The sequence below is a fragment of the Bubalus bubalis genome, chromosome 9 (genome assembly GCF_019923935.1).
Source record: "Bubalus bubalis isolate 160015118507 breed Murrah chromosome 9, NDDB_SH_1, whole genome shotgun sequence".
NCBI lineage: Eukaryota > Metazoa > Chordata > Mammalia > Artiodactyla > Bovidae > Bubalus > Bubalus bubalis.
In genome coordinates this window covers 73,918,761-73,936,285 of record NC_059165.1, presented here as the reverse complement: position 1 = coordinate 73,936,285, position 17,525 = coordinate 73,918,761, and the positions used below count along the sequence as shown (strand labels likewise).

General features: G+C 41.7%; 1 long non-coding RNA gene across 13 annotated transcripts in view; it reads right to left on the bottom strand.

Annotated features, from left to right (window-relative positions):
* The window catches only part of LOC112586931, a 175,405-nt gene that overhangs the window by 96,552 nt on the left and 61,328 nt on the right, over nt 1–17,525 (bottom strand). For all 13 annotated transcript variants that reach the window (XR_006553425.2, XR_006553427.2, XR_006553430.2 and 10 more), the window contains one exon: nt 6,287–6,394. This is a non-coding gene — a long non-coding RNA (uncharacterized LOC112586931). The remainder of the gene's footprint in view (nt 1–6,286; nt 6,395–17,525) is intronic.

Here is a 17,525-nt window from a genome sequence, read left to right as displayed (position 1 = left end):
ATTTGCCTAACTTCTCCAAGCTTCAGTTTCTTCACCTCATAGGGTTATTTTGAGGCCTGGCTCTAATTAGCGACAGGAAAAGATCAGCTCCAATGACATAAATTATATAAAATCTTTACTATCATTGATATTTTAATTGAGAATTTGGCATATTCTCTTATCTCTAAATCCTTGAAAAAGATCCAATGGCTGACAAAGTCCTAGGATGAGAGAGAGAGATAACTAGTTAGTTATCTCTAACTAACTAAACAAGAGGGGAAAGAGAAGATGGAAATGAGAAACAAGCCCAGCAGAAGAACAGGAATTCTCTTTAGACACAGACCCAGACACCAGATTTGTCTTGTTTTATGTCTAAAATTGGGCTTGGCACTGTAAAGAACCCGCCTGCCGATCCAGGAGACATAAGAGACATGGGTTCAATCCCTGGGTCGGGAAGATTCCCTGGAGGAGGGCATGGCAACCCACTCCAGTAATCTTGCTTGGAGAATCCCATGCAGAGAAGCCTGGTGGGCTACAGTCCATGGATCACAAAGAGTCAGACATGACTGAAGCAACTTAGCACACATGTCTCAAGACACTGAAGCAACAAAGAATTCAGGATTTAATGAATGGAGGTATTTCCTGACTACCATATGGCTGGTACATAGGCAGCAAGATGGCCAGATCAGCTCAGAGCACAATTCCATGGTTTATGGAAACAAAAAGGAAGAAAGGGAACAAGGAGAGCGGAAGTTTGTGGGTACCCCAGAGGGTACTTCACCATCCAAGCCCACCCATCCTAGGGAATCAGAGCAGTTCTCCTAATCCATTTCCTCTTCCCTGTCTGGATTTCTGGGCCACAGTCTGTTTTCAATACCAAATGACAAAAAGATGGTATGAATTAGGACATCAATGGAGGGAAACATCCAAGTCTCTGAGGTTGTGGGAACTTAATCTAATCTCCTATCTTATCTCCCCAACCCTCTTCTATGGTACAAGATCTTTTACTCTGTACTTGGCCGTTTGTCCAGGTAAGCTCTTCCAATGACAAGGCTGCTTACAACTCTACAGTCTAGAGAGGTACCCCCAGTATGGAGCCACAGCACGCCTGTGCTCTGAGCTCCAGGTCACTCTCTGCCTTTGTTTGTCTTCTGGACATACGTAATATCACCTCTACAAGCCGATCTTCCAACACACAAAAGCAGCCATCACATCTCCCCTTGACTTCTTTTCTTTTTTTTTTTTTTTGATGCCAAACTAAACGACTCTTTTTTTTTTTCCTTTCACTTATTAGTCAAGGTTTCCAGGCCTCTCCTTTGGCCTTCGCAGAATCTGTTACTTTTTTAAAATTTTTCTTTTAAACTGCAAGGCATGGCGTGGAGCGCACCCTCCGTACAGTAGACTATTGTTTGCGACACTCGGCCCGGCAGCCCCATCGCTCAACCGCCTGACCGCTCTCCTGGCTGATCAACCCTCCTTCTTCCTCTCCCACAGGACACGCTGTCTAGTCTCCTTCCAGGATAGTTCTCACGTCTTCCCCGGCCTCACCCGCCCCCTCCTCACCCCTGCCTCAACCCGGGGCCTCATTACCCTCACCTGGATTATGAAATGCTCTCCAGTGGCTTTACTACCTTTATCCTCTCACCTTTGCAATCCATCTTTCATCCTGTTCACCCTTTCTGATCCATAAACCAGTTCACATCACGCGCTTACAGAGACACAACCCTTCTGACTTCAGAATATGTCTTTAACTCTGCGGTCTAGCCTTCAAAGCTCTCAGTGATCTGGCTTTAAGCCATTTGCATTGTCCTCTTCACCCTTCTGGCCATGCCGGGGCCCCTTGCCCTTTTCCTCAGCCTCAAATATTCATATTTCCTCCCTGGTTATACAGAGTTTTTGGTCATCCTTCAAAGTTCAGAGTAAATGTCATTTCTCCACGATTCCTTCCGTGTTCTCCTCCTTAGAAACCCTACAGCATATCAGCTGTACTTCCTGCTGAATCATTCATGTACTATTTCTTTTGCTCTTTTTTGTTCTTTTTAACCAGATAGGGTTCCTGTGCTCCAGGAGGTTCAATCTAACAAGAGAAACAAACAAGCAAAGAGCAAACAGAATCCTGATGCTCTAAAGGGAGACGGTGTGGGGATCTGGGGTGTGAGTTGTTGTTGTTTAGTTTCTAAGTCATATCTGACTCTTTGCGACCCCTGAACTGCAGCATGCCAGCTTTCCCTGTCCCAGGGGTTTAACCAAACAGACTTTGGGATCAAGGAATGCTTCACAGAGAAAAGACATTGAAACTGAGTTGTGACGTAAGTGAGAGCTCCAGGCAGAGGGAGTTATCTGTGAAAAAGCCACATGACAAGTGAGATCATGGGTCATTTAGAAAAGTGAATATTTAACTTTGTGTCTCTTTGTAGCCTGAGGACGGAGTGTGGTAGGGATGAAGCTGAGAAATCAGCTGAGGTCAGCTCAGATAGGACCTTGAAGGTTATATACAGTAGCATCTGGGAGTCATTTCAAGGTTTAAGCAGGCAGTTGACTTTCAGAGATTCTGAACTTAGAAATACCATATAGCAAACACATTGGAGAATAGTTGACAGCCAGTTTGGAAGGGAGTCAGAGAGATGCTGGAGAAGTCTCTTTTGAGAGTCCCTTAAACAGCAAGGAGATCAAATCCGTTAATTCTAAAGGAAAACAACCCTGAATATTCACTGGAAGAACTGATGTTGAAGCTCCAATACTCTGGCTCAACCTGATGCAAAGAGCTGACTTATTGGAAAAGACTCTGATGCTGGGAAAGATTGAGGGCAGGAGAAGGGGATGACAGAGGATGAGATGGTTGGATGGCTTCATCAACTCAATGGACAAAAATTTGAGCAAGCTCCAGGAGATGGTGAAGGACAGGGAGACCTGGCGTGCTGTTGTTCACGGGGTCACAAAGAGTCAGACATGACTGAGTGACTGAACAACAACAGGGAGACCTATTATGATGATGGAGGAAAACCTAGATATGGCAATGGGCCCAAAGATACGGCAATGGGTCCAAAGATTGGGCAACAGACTCAACATCTACTAGGCAGAAACTGTACATGGTGGACTTGAATGTGAACAGAAAGGAAGAAGGATAAATGCTGGATCTCTGTTTAGCTCTTACTTTATTTTGTCTTATTTTTTGTATAAACCGCTCCCAAAGAGGCATTACTCAACAAAGTTTAAAGTCCCTGATAACAGGCTGACCCTGATAAACAGGCACAGTCTTTGAAATCAGCTATAGACACTTCATGCTGCCTCCAGTGGTATCTGCCTGTACCTAAGTACAGTCTAAATAAGCTTTTGCCAAATTTGCCAAAACACCCAATTTTCGGTAGGCAAGCTTAAATTATGATGTCATATAGGACACAATTTTTGCAAAGGAATACTTGTACAGGAAGATCACTTCGAGAAAGACCTACTGTTGGGTCATTCCATGTTCATCCATCCACTTTTCATTTCACAATTGTCTATTGAGTATCTCTCACAAACAGGACAACAAGCTTCCTGCCTGAAGCTTATTCTATCAGGGGAGGAAAAAGACATGGAAACAAATAAAATTAAAATATAAATATACATAGGTATAGTTGCTGAGGGGGAAAAAATGGAGTAAGAAGTGAAAACAACGGACTAAGGAGGAGGTAATAATTAAGCTAAAACTAGGTGATAAGAAGATGGCAAGATACTGAGAAGAATATTCTAGGCAGAGAGAAGAGTGAAGTGCAGAGAGCCTGTGTATCTGGGACTTAAAGGGGAGAGGGATGGAGCCTGGGGGTGAGTTCAGAAAGGTGGGGAGCTCATGGAGGGACTCCAAAGTCATGAAAGAGAATTTGGATGTTCAGATCAGCATGATCTGACCATGAAGATATTTGTCTCCCCAGAGATGCTGTCTAAGCCCGTTCCTCATACGCTGGGAGGAAAGAAGAGCAGTTTTCCATGACTGTGCCTTTCCTGGGAAGGTTCCACAGGGAGCAGGCCACATCATATCTGTGACCTTCATGTAGTAACATTTCACCTGGCTGTGCTCCAGCAGCTTTGGCAATCGTAGGTATTATTTACCCAGGCACAGGAATGTACACAGCACTTGGTCCAACGGGGGAGCTGAGCCTAAGAACAAAGTCTCTGTTGTGTGCTTGCTTGTGTAGGGAGCCCATTCCTCTGTCCCCTGCCTCTCCCTGGACCCTGAGGACCAGGGACATGATGATGGACCAGAACAGAGCCAAGGAGCCTGCAGTGACTAAAGCATCACACAGAGATGCTAGAGAAGAAATGGAGGGCAGCGCTCCAGACGTGCCAGATGGTGGCCAAGTGCAAAAGCAATGGTTGTAGATGATGAGCCTGAGGTTGAAAGGTGGAGAAATGATGGCTGAGGAGAAAATCTGGCTTTGAGCCTGTTACAGCAGAACAGTATCACAGCATCAGAATCACAGCTGTGAGACACTGGTCTCTTCTGGTTCCCCAAGAAGAAACAAGCGATTGTTGGTTTCCCCAAGGAGAAACAAGTGATTATTTCTGAAACTCCAGTGGAAAAAAAAAATGAAAGAGTCAAAGACAAGTTCAATGATAAAAGCAAAACCGGGTGTATCAGGCCCCCATCTTCCTCCATCCTGTTTTCACACCAGGTCTTCTCTAAACCTTGAAGAAGCAAGAGAATTTCTTAGAGTAATAAAAAGAGACAGAATTGGAATTCATATAAAGAGGGAAAATATCAATGTCAAAAGGGCTCTGGTGAGTAAGATTTGTTTTATTTTCTCTTATAAAGATTAAAAATATAAGAGCATGCATGGTGTTTTAGTCACTGTCATTCTCCCTCTGTCCTGACCCTCTCCCCATAAACAAAAATATCCCCCATCCTTAGAAGAAGCCTGTTCTCAATTATTTGTAGATTCAGAGATGGTGGCTCCTTTCGCTTGTTATGAATGTGACTGGGACCATACCATCCACGCTGGGGTCTTGAGCTCTTTCACCCAGTCACCAGAATTTCATCAATGCCCTCACAGTTGACTGGTGCCCACGTGTTGGTGATCTCACAGATACACCATTGTAATGCTTCACTATGGTTTTTCCTTGGAGGAGCGAGTGGGGGTGGGGGTGGGCCGCATAGGTTCCAGCATGTACAAAACACTGCTGTCAGGACTGTACCCAGTGTGGTGGCCTGAGCATATCACTGTAATCACAGGGGAACCACATTGGCTCCTGGTCAAATGCTGAATTGATTTTAAAATTGCTTTGATGACTTATATATTCAGTGCACAGTTTGGGGCCCCTGTTTATCTCTCCATATGAGCTGAGTTGCAGCTTGAGAGCATTTGATGCTTGCTCTATTGGCCATTTGAAAATATAGGTTTAAGTCACATGGAGCATGTGCTTTCAGTTGCTGTCTCACATTTGGAGTTCATTCCTGGCTGGCCTCCAAAGCACTAGATGAATAGATCTCTTTAAGATGAAATTTCAGTTTTATCTTTACACGGAATGCATTTGAGTTAAACATATACATAAGTTGTGCATGATCTTATTTTGGGTTATACAGCACAGGAGAGCTTGAAAGAATAGAAGAGGAAAAGAAAAAAAACATCACCCAGCCTATTGGTTACATCGGTCACATGTTCCCTGGTTTACCTTCCAAGTTTAGCCAGGTGTTCCAGCCAGCAGGAGGTCTGCCTTTTGCCCAAGTCTCCCACCAGGAAAGAGAAGACAAACTTGCCAATGTAGAGTGAAAATTCAGCATTGGACCAGAAAAATGAGACTTCTGTTCACTGAGGAATTAATTCATGAAAGAAAGGAGGAGGGAACTGAAATAAAAACCCAGAGGAAATCTGAACTGCAGATCTGGGGGACAAGCTAAGCTTTTGTGCTATGTGTTAGATTAGCGAGGATGATAATTACCTAAAATTAGGAAAACGAAAAGCAAGACAGGAATGTGATAGCCTGAAAAACCAGAGTCCCCAGAGCCCTACTTGTCCTGTCATGACTGCCTGATCTTGCCCAATTTTTCCCAGGGTGAGTATAACACAGAATACTGCATGCTTAGGGACATGTTTGATGGATTAAACTAAAATCTAACCTGGGATATCCATTACATTGCAAGATGCATGCTTAATATACATGGAGTTGGGAGGAAAGTGTTTATGATGGGAGGCAGAGATGAGTCAAGCCTGCTTTTTAAAATTCATAAGATTAATGCTCATGTTACTCAAGGTCCAAAGAGTTGATGATTTCAATTTCTGATCATGATTTAGTTCCCATCCCCACTAGAAAGATGTCAGTTGTTTCAAACCTGTCTCCAGAGAACTAAAATATCCTGAAGTCATTTCCAGGGGTGTAAAATGATAGCAAGCAAGCCCTGAATTAGCATTCTTCAAACCCTTTCAGGGCTCAGTGTCCCCTGGAAAAGAAGCACAAAGAAAACAATGTTATAGCCAATCCTGGTGATGTTCTATCAATACCACTATTTTGTCTTCCAAAACACAGGGCCTAAATGCTGAATATGACAGAGACGGGTATATTAAATCTGGATCAGCTGGCTAGGGTATGAAGACAGCTGAAATATTCACATCTCTAAGGTTGCCAATCCAGGTGATAAAGGGTTAAGACCTAAAGTCAAGGAAAATATGATCAGGTGGTCTGGACCAGTCAACACATTTCAGAATAATGGTTTGAGGTCTGAGCATCGAAGATAAATTTCCAGTGGTACTCAGGACACTTTAGTTTCAGGGCCCCTCACTTTGTACAGATTCTGAGAGGAGCCCTAAGTATGTGTTCGTGTGGCCATGTGTTTTCATAAAACTTGTAAGATACCTTAATTACCATGGATACAGACTGCCATCTCTTTCCACTTTGTCTTGCCCTCCTTCATGTTGGGAGGCCATGTACATTTTGAGTGTCTGATAATGGGAAGTCAAGTAGGCGATGCCTTGGCTTGGGTTTAGTATGATATACTTACGAGTTTTTCAGTAACTTCTGTGTGTGATTATCACTAATCATCCAGGGTAACAATGACTTCTAATAATGGACATCTCACCCACAGGTCCAATTCATCCAGTTGGGTCCTAAAGGCCCAAAGTCTGAAGTAGTATTGTGATATGAATTAGTTCTACAGTACCAGCACCAAATGGAGAAGGAAATGGCAACACACTCCAGTACTCTTGCCTGGAGAATCCCATGGACAGAGAAGCCTGGCGGGTTACAGTCCGCGGGGTCACAAAGAGTAGGACACGACTGAGCACACACACACACCCCAGCACCAGAAGTTTGTGGGCAGCAAAAGAGAAGCAAGTTCTGTAATGTATGAAGCCAGAAGCTTTTCTGGTTTCTCTTCTGAAGTTGTTGATGTTTGTGGTATCTGACAGCCTTTTGAAATGTCTAAGTTTATTTCTTTTTTGCATTCTACATAAATATTTCGTTTCATATCTACTTTATATTACAGCTGTGTAGAATAATCTTTTTTCCAAAGGAGCTCTAAAGGCTTGGATTTATCCCTGCCAATCATTCAGGGTGGTTTCCAGGAAGTCACCAAAGAGCATCACAGACAGTAGGCAGAGGGTTAGTATAGCAACATTTTTGGAACCTGAGATTTCAGAAGCTGAAAGAGCTATACGATCAACATTGCTAAAGATTCTGGTGTAGCTCTGACTAACCATGTCTGACCAGTTCTTCACTGGATTCTGAAAAAAGACTTTCAATTACAAACAACCTCTTCATAGGAAAAACAAAGCATTTTTAAAGGAGAGCCCAGTTCTCCCAGGGTTATAAATTGCATACCATGTTTTTTCCTACCAATGCTCCAAGGGCTGGACAGAGTACTGTGTTGAAGAAACTGTGATAATCCATAACATATATTTGGTTAAAACTTCTATTGTCACTGAACCCTAAGTATTGGGTTGGCCAGAAAGTTTGTTTGGGATTTTCTGTAAAATGTGATAGAAAAACCTGAACAAACATTTTGGCCAACCCAAAATGAGGTCTCAAATCCAGCAGCCCCTCCCTATTGCCTCAAATCCCTGTCTATGCTCTACCAGGATGCCAAGCTCCTCCCACCTTCCAGGATAAAATAAGGACATGAAAACCAAGCTCATTATGATTGACTTAATCACTAGAACACATTCTCTCTTCCATTTCTAAAAACCCTGGAGTATTCTTCTGCACAAACACTAGGGTTTGTTTACTGTCCTGACATGTTTTATTAGATCTCAACCTATTTCTTTCATAGTTCATCTATAACCCATACTCCAAAGAATGTTAATTCATAAAAGTAGCTGATGGAATACAGTGTGGTGTCAGGACCTATTAACACACATCTTTCTGCTGTACAAGGCATAATTTGGACATTGAGGTCTCAAGCTGTTTAAGTCCAGCCCATGGGTTAAAGTAAGGTATCTTCAGTACAGGCAAGGTATTAAGAATTACAGCAAACTGGCTACAATTTAAGAGACACAAGACCTAATAGCCCAGAAGGAGTGAAGAAGAGGCAAGTTTAATCTCACATATTAAAACTGACCAAAAGTTTCTGAGAATATAAAGCTACTTTTAGGTATACATGCATTATATGGATACTTTATGTCATTAATATTATGCATGTGGCAGCAACCAGTTATAAAGCTACATTCTGAGATGTGTTGCTGTCAACTATCAGTTTTTAAAAAATTAATCATATGTTCAAAGTGATAAGAATGAAAGAATAAAACATAGTTCCATCATTTTAAATGACAAGTAAAGACAACACTCAGTATGAACACCACACAACACCCAGAATACTTCCTCTATCCTTTACCAACACAAAACAGTAAAGTTTTACTGGAAAGGTACCCAAATCATAAACAGCATCTGATGATACCTAGTCTTTAAATGGCCACCAATGATCCCTGCCTCCTAGCAGTCACACCCCTGTGAAGTCTCATTCCACACTGTATTAGATTTGGTCTGTATGGCCAGCAGAAAATGGCAGAAGTGATGACACAGTCTTCTTGAGATTAGGATATATGAGACTGTGGCTTCTTGGGTACTCTCCTGCTTTTCCTTTAATCCCTGCCTCCCTCCTTCCCTCTCTCCACTGCCTCTCTTCCTCTCCTTCCCTCTCTCCCTCCCCCGCCCTCTCTCTTTCCCTCTTCCCTTCATCACTTCTTCTGCGGAAACAAGCTGCCATGTTGTAAACAGACCTACGAGAGGTGCCAGGAGCCTCCAGCCAAGAGCCAGGAAGGCACTCAGCAATGCTTACATTCACCTGAGTGGAATGAGATTTGATGGTACACCCTTCCCCCCACACACACCAAGTCACTACTGGCAGAGGACCTACCTCTGTGACCTCCCAGAGATGAGAAAAGCCTAGGTGTAGACTTAAAACTGAGAGGGCCACAAGCTAAAAACTATTCATCTCCTTTATTCAACCACATTATAAACAAGTGCACTTAGAGGCCAAGAGAATGGGGTAGAAGAAAACAAAACTATCAGTGGTTCTGTTCTGTTTCCAGTTCAAGTTCACACATCTTCCTTTTTTTATTGGAAGATAGTTTCTTTACAAGGTTGGGTTAGTTTCTGCTGTACAATGAAGTGACTCAGCTATATATACATATATATATATATCCCTTTTCTCTTGGGCCTCCCTCCCACCCCACCCCCCATCCCATCCATCTAGTTCATCACAGAGCATTAAGCTGAGTTTCTTGTGCTGTAGAGAAGATTCCCGGTAGCAATGTCACATGTCTTCTTAATCCAGGAGAAAACTACAAGCTCAAGTCCCACAGTTTAGAGACACATTGAAATCACATGGCACCAAATTTCTTACAGTCGATTTCTTTGAATGATTGTTTCTGATAAGTCAATAGCACTTTTCAGAAACTGTTAACTTATGCAATATGTCAAGTAAGATCAGCATTTTTTAACCTACCAGAGGAACAGAATATGAAACATTCAATTTTGAAAGTTCCCAAGGTAGAGGCAATAGTGGCTAATTCACTGATATTTCTGGTGCTGATTCTATAGACAAGAAATCAATATTTCTAATCCTAAACTTGGGAGAGAAACAGAGTACATTTCTAAGTGATGATACAGATTTTAGGATGCCCTTTCCTTTTTCTTTCTTCCTCCTTCTATGTAAGACTCTCATTGGTGACTTTTTTGCTACTATACTCTGGAATCCCTCTCACACTGCTCATTATAGAACAAGCATATACAAGACATATCAAATGGTTTGATCTTAATCACGTCCTTTCCAAATCAAACCTAATGAGATCATATGAAAAAGAAAAATAAACAGTAACATTTAAAAACAGTATTATATAAATAACAAAGACAGCAAGAGAAGTAATACATAGGCACATTGTAATATCTTCCGAGTGAATTCTAACTTGATTCAAAGATGAAATACACGCAGTACGCTGAAGAACTAGAGCTGATATGTAACCAAGAAAGACTGAGAGCCAAAGCAACATATAGTCTTTATTCTACTAAGCTGTCAAAGGAAAGGAGAGATTTTTCTGATTCCATAGAAATTACCAGTCTTCACACATTGGAAAAAATGAAAACAAGAAAAGTGCTATACTTTTACAGGTAATAGTGAGTAATTCTTCCCAAGTATGTCCCAAGGCTTTTCCATGGAGCATTCCCTGCTACTCAGTCCTGGAATTTGTTTCATAAACTCCACACAGAAATCCACTTCATCTTCCAGGAGATGCTATAAGTCATAAATTTCTCACTCCAAGCAACCAGGAAATAGAACTTTATTTACAAAGTTAAAATAGAAGCTGCAATAAATAATTCCTGCCAGAAAGCTAAAAATAATTTTTAACTCCTAATTACTATACAAATAAGACAGGGCAATGTTGGAGCCCAAGTTTCCAGCACTTCCTGGCTATGCAAATATCTAAGCGTCACTTGGCAACAGCTGGACAAACAACAGAGTTTTGTGTCAACCAAGACAAAGCAACTGGCCATCACTGAGATGCCTTCAGGGGAGGATGGGGTGGGGGTGGGGGACTGGCAACTCCTTGATGAACAAGATTATTATCTGTAACCCACCCTAGCCATTTCTTTCTTTTTCTTTTTTTTTTTTTTTTTTTTTTTTTTTTTTGCTTTCCCCAGAAGTCACTTGTTAATTTCCCATTAGACTGAATCGAAAGGCAACACTCTCAAGTATTGAATCAGCATCTGGCCATAATGCAAAGCAACTGTGTCAGAGAATCAGCACCTTTCTAAAATTGAATTTGACCAATGAAGCAAGCAGTCTGTTAAGAAGTTTTGTGTTCAACAACATCTGTCACTCATGGAGAGATTTCCCACTGCTCTAAATTTCCTATTTGCTAAATAGTTCCCACATCACTGATAAGTTCAGTCTGATTTTGCTCAGCTAATACTTCTCTGTGGAATTAGATGTCAAGTATTGGTGGAATTACCCAGCAGAATAGACTGCCTGGGTTTGAACATCACTATACTGTATACTAGTTTTGTGTTCCTGGGCAAGTAACTTCATCTGATTTCAGCAGTGGTAAAGAGGAAATAACAATAGAACCTGTTTTAAAAGGTGGCTCTGAGTGTTAAGTACCAATGAGCATGTCACATGCTGGGCACAATGCCAGGCATTAAGCAAGTGCTTGGGAGATAGTAATCCTCCTCATTCTTGTTTTTTTTTCAGTCTTATTTCTATTGTTGTTATTATTACTGGTGCCAAACTATGAGAGTTCATTTCCTAAAATGGATGCCTAGTGTTAAAGTTATTAGCAATGTTAGCAATGTTATTAGAAAGCACACTTATCAAGCCCAAACGTGTACAGGCTTACAGTAAGTACAGAAGAAATAGGATATGGGCTTTATACTCAGAATTAATCACAGGTACTCTGTTGTCCCATTTGAGTCATGGAGCTGTTTCTCTCAATAATCTGCATGATGATTACGTTACATCTCCTGTTAAAACATATTCCAATCTCTTCTTAAACCCAGACTCATACTCTGCATAATAATTCTCAACTTCTCCAGTGGTAGAATCCACAGGATAGATGATGAAAAGAACTTTGAGAAATTCACCTCCACTCCAAAGAACAAAGCCATAGCCAACAGGGAATCTATAATTTACTCATGTTCATATTCAAATTTATATATGAAGGCACCAATAAGGAAAACCCAGGGAAGCTGTAGGCTAAATAACTCATCCACAAGAAAAAAAAAGGTGAGGGGCTCTGAAATGATGACTTCTTCATAAAAGCAAAATTCCTGCAGGGCAAGTCACCTGATTGGTTTTTAACAGAGTGCAGAGTTTAATCCAATTATATACTAAATCACACTGAAATCAAGTCAGGATCCCTCTAGCTGATTATAAAAATGAATGAATCTAAGAAGATGCCATTCTATTGCTCTCCTAAAGAACTTACTCTTCCCTTCACGCTATGGTCATCATTCCATAAAATACAGAGACTACTTGCAGGCAACTCTTTGAGTTAAGATACACATTTAGTCAACTGCCTTTTTGGAAAAATCCTTCTTCTCTTTCTGAGGTTGGGGAATAATGAAATAATTAATTTCAAATAATATAAGGCAATATACTTTGACAAAGGGTTGTGAGTAATAATGCAAAAGTCAACTGACATCTATTTGGAGCTTAGCAAAAATAAGCCAAGTAATTGATGTGTTTGAAGTTCCTACGTAAGTAGAGGACTAACATTTACATCAGTGGATGGAACTCATCTTGCCACGGTAAGAAAAAAAGAGAGAAGAAGTAAAGAATAACCATTTGTTGAGAGCCATTATGAGTTGAACAATTTTAATTTATGTAGACTGTCATTTACTTCTCATAACAATTCTATGGTGAAAATACTTGTCTCCATTTTAGGAATGATGAAAGAAACTGACATCCAAAGAACTTAACTGATTGGCCAGTGCTCCATAGCTACAACAGACAGAGCCACCAGGGAGCAAAACTGTCCATGTTCTTTACACAATGTGTGTGTGTTAGTCACTCAGTCATGTCCAACTCTTTGCGACCCCATAGACTGTAACCCGTTAGGCTCCTCTGCCCATGGATTTCTCCAGGCAAAAATACTGGAGTGGGTAGCCATTTCTTTCTCCAGGGGATCTTCCTCACCCAGGGATGGAACATCGGTCTCCCACATTGCAGGCAGATTCTTTACTGTTTGAGCCACCAGGGAAGCCCACTTTACATTTAATGTTAACCTGCAAATAGACCAAGCTATGACATACCCATGGACATTAACTTTGAAATAAGTTTAAAAATTATTAATTTGGGTGTTAAGAATGTACAGTGCGTTTTGATATAGAAATATCATTGTAAATGACAGACTGGAAGATCAGTTTGCAAACAATTAATGAAACCAAAATTTCATATAAATGCTTAATCGCGACTGCATTAATCATTGGTGATTTTGCTTTTCTTTACTTTCTTGGATTAGGTGTTTGGGTTTGTTGTGGGAGAAGGAAAGCAAAAAACTGCAATTTATAACTCCAGGTATTAGCCAGGGACTATCTGATTGCAAGAAACAAAAACATTTAAATTAGTTTCAGGCAAGTAGGAGGAACAAGAGGAATGAGGCTCAGATGGGAAGCGAGCAGAAACAGACATTCTTACCCTCCAACACTGAGGGGGTCACTGCTAGCCTTTGCTCTGCTCTGGGAGGTTGCTTCTTTCTTCTCTCTCTCAGGGTAATTTTCTCTGCCTCTCCATACTCAGGGGAAAAAACGCCCTACTTTATATCATGTCCCAGTTCAAATACATCCTTAAAAAAAGCAACCTCTGAATAGGTTAGTAAATACTCTCTGGAATATCTGGTTCACTGGAAGCTTGTATTTATTTTCTGCTCCAGCAGCAGAAAGGGACTCTCCAAACTCTCAGAGCATCAACATGTGTCTTAGTCTGCTCAGGCTGTTATAACGAAAAGCTACAGACTGCCTGCCTTAAACAACAAACATTTATGTCTCACAGTCTTGAAAGCTGGGAAGTCCAAGATTAAGGTGTTGATAGATTTGAAAGATGGTAGACATCTGCCTTCTGTGACATCCATGTCTTCCTATGGATGAGAGAGAGGTCTGGCATCTTTATCTTCCTGTAAAGACACTAAATCCCATCTTGGAGATCCGCCCTCATGACCTCATATAAATCTCATAACTTCCCCAAGGTCTCACCTCCAAATACCCTCACATAAGGCGTCAGGACATCAACCTATGAATTTGAGGGTGAGACAAATATTCAGTCCATAACAACTTGTGCCACCATCGCCTTGGCTCTCAGGCACACACACCCCCACCACCATCACCAGCATCCCCACATTTCCTAGCCCTCTTCCTGATCTTTATTCTGCTGCTAGCACTTCTATTTCTAGAAGTGAAATAGATCTTCATTAACCAATATTAACCAATAGATCTTCATTAACCAATATTAACCAAAAAAAGCTTCAGGAAGAGTTGTTGGCCAAAGACCTTTGGAGAAGAGTACAGCATCTGCAGATCTCCTGGAGGGGTCCCTGATGGATGAATCTCCAAAAGTAGCATTCTTTGGGCAGACTTGGGGATACCCGTTTTGGATTCTATTTCAGGTACAATCATCAGACACAGTGCCATGGACAAACTCCTTTCTTCTAAACATCAGTTAAAAAGCCTGCAGGATCTGAGTAAATGACCCCTAAATTCTATAGTTCTGTGACATGGACACTATACCAGTTTGGCCATTCCTCCATTTATTGTCATTTAAAGTCAACATAAATGTACTTGATGCTTAGGCTACATTTTCTCCCATATTCCAAGTTACTTTATCTATTTCTGAATTTATGCTGTACACTTATTTTTAGTTCTTCAAAAATCACCATCAGTCACAAAGTTGTGTTGCTTGTATGAGTTCGCCTCTGGTTCTAGCACTCCAGGGGATTCATTTATTCATTCATTCTTTCAACCACTGCTTAGTGAGCACTTCTGCCAGGCATAAGGAAAAGTGCCAGACATACCAGGCCCTCACAACAAGCTGAACCTCAAGAAAACTGATCACCATAAAACAGCAGCAAAGAATACTAGTAGCTTCTATGAAGGCTAACAATATGTCAGGCTAAAATATCTTTAGAGAACAGGGAGAAAATATAACTGATGTTTGTCAAGTACCTCAATGTGGCTGAGAAAGCTGAGTCCTTAACAGTCCTTAACCAGACTCAGAGCAGCTTCATTAAGCTGTCTTTTGACAATTAACAATGTCACAAAGAACTCATATACAAACATGCATAAAGGGAATGGGGAGGGGAGCGGTGACAGAGAGGAACTGGTGATTGGTTGGTTCCTAACCTCCATGCGCTTCCATTTTTATTTTCTTGCTAGGAGTGCGGAGGGGTGTGGTGGAGACGGAAAGCATGTCAGACATCTGTCATTCATTATGTGAAAAGTGAAAGTGTTAGTCGCTCAGTTGTGTCTGACTCTTTGTGACTCCATGGACTCTAGCCTGCCAGGCTCCTCTGTCCATGGAATTCTCCAGGCAAGAATACGGGAGTGGGTTGCCATGCCCTCTTTCTGGAGATCTTCCCAACCCAGAGATCGAACCCAGGTCGCCCACATTGCAGGTGGATTCTTCACTGTCTGAGACACCAGGGAAGCCCAAGAATACTGGAGTGGGTGCCCTATACCTTCTCCAGGGGATCTTCCTGACCCAGAAATCAAACCGGGGTCTCCCACATGGAGGGTGGATTCTTTACCAGCTGAGCTGCCAGGGAAACCACACTGTAACAAGGATGGTTCCCTAAAGTCCTAGCCAGCTAGCCAGCTGTGCAGCTTCTTCCTGGGCATTTCATGAACACACATTACCATCATAAGCACAGGTCCAATAACAGAGACCTGTGCTTCACGTGATTGAATTTTCCCCTCCCTGTATTAGTCAGACTTCTCCAGAGAAACAGAAATTGAATATATGCATTTTTTCAGAGACAGATTGATTTATTTTGAAGAATTCGCTCAAACAATTATTGGAGGCTGAGAAACCCCCAAAACCTGTCCTCTATAAGCCCTGGAGACTCAGGAAAGCCAGTGAGGTCATTCAGTCTGAGCCTAAAGGCCAGAAAATGAGGATAGTCAATGATGTAAATCCCAGTCCAAGGGCAGGGAAAGATGAGATGAGATGTCCCAGCTCCACAGCAAGGCAGGAGAAAAGTGGCATAATCCTCCTCCCCCACCTTTTGTTCTCCTGGACAGACTGAATGACAGCCACCCACACTCAGGAGGGCAGTGTTCTTTACTGCATCCACTGACTTGAGTGCTAATCTCATCATAGAAACACTCCAGACACACCCAGAACTAACGTTTAATATGCTCTTTGGGCATCCTGTAGGCCAGGCAAACTGACACAGAAAACTAACCATCACATCACCTAACACATCTCTATGGGTTTGTATTTTACGTGAATACTTTATAAGGAGGGCTAAGGTGAGATGGGGCCCAGAGTAATTACAGAAATGTGATATAAAAGCAGCCATAGGCTTCCCACAAGCCAAAAATGTGCCAGAAGTCTAATCAAGGAACAAGAAGGAAGATCTGCCAGGCTCTGCTTCTCTTTCCTAATATCTTCATGTTCCCATCTCCTCTCCATTCCCATGCTGCCATCTTGACTCATTGAAACTGGGGTTCCCGGTGGGCCTCCCTCAAGCTATGTTTTCTGTTCTTCAATCCTATTTTCAAAACTTAGATTATCTTCCCCTACTGAGTCCATCACAATCCTCCTGTCTCAGAAATCTGATTCTGTCCACATCAAATATCTGGACCTGGCATTCAAAGTTTCCTGTTCTCCATTCCCGTCAAACTGGTCTCACTCCCACACATGGCATGCTCACTCCTGCCTCTCTGCCAAACTCCTCTTCTTGAACACTTGACTACCTTACCATCACGAGCTTGTATCTTTCTGTCCATTCTACTCCCTGCACGAAAATCAGCTGTGACCACTCTGGCCTTCCCCAGTTGAAGGTCCTTTCACTGAACACCTCCAATGTGGTATCAAACAATTTTGCAAGTTATGATGTATTTTAGCATCTTTTAATCTTGTCTCTCCAGTTAGACTGTCAATATCTGGCACTACACCTGTGATATAAACTCTATAGGTTTTCAAGAAGTGAAAGAATAAATGATCATACAGGCCATATCATCTATCTTATTTATCCTCACATATTGAAGTCACCCAAGGTAAGTACCAATGTTTAATCCAAAAGCATTTATTAAATGGTTTCCAATTGTAGCACCTGGAAGAGTCCTGGAGTAATAATAATGTAGGCAAACTCATGCCTTCACAGAGCAGACCACATAAGTAAGAAAGATGGCATTAAAGTATAAATAGTCAGCTGAACAGTCTGGATATATAGAAGATGATAAGACAGCTGCCATGTACAAGCCAAGGACTCACTCAAGCAGGAGAGTGGATATTAGGGCAGTAAGATGGAGGCAGAGAGCAAGAAGTGTCAATGGATTAATAATGAAGAAGGGCATGGAGAAAACTGTCCACATCTCAGTTTGGACAAGAGAAGGGGTAAAGTAATAAAGAAAACAGGCAAAAGATG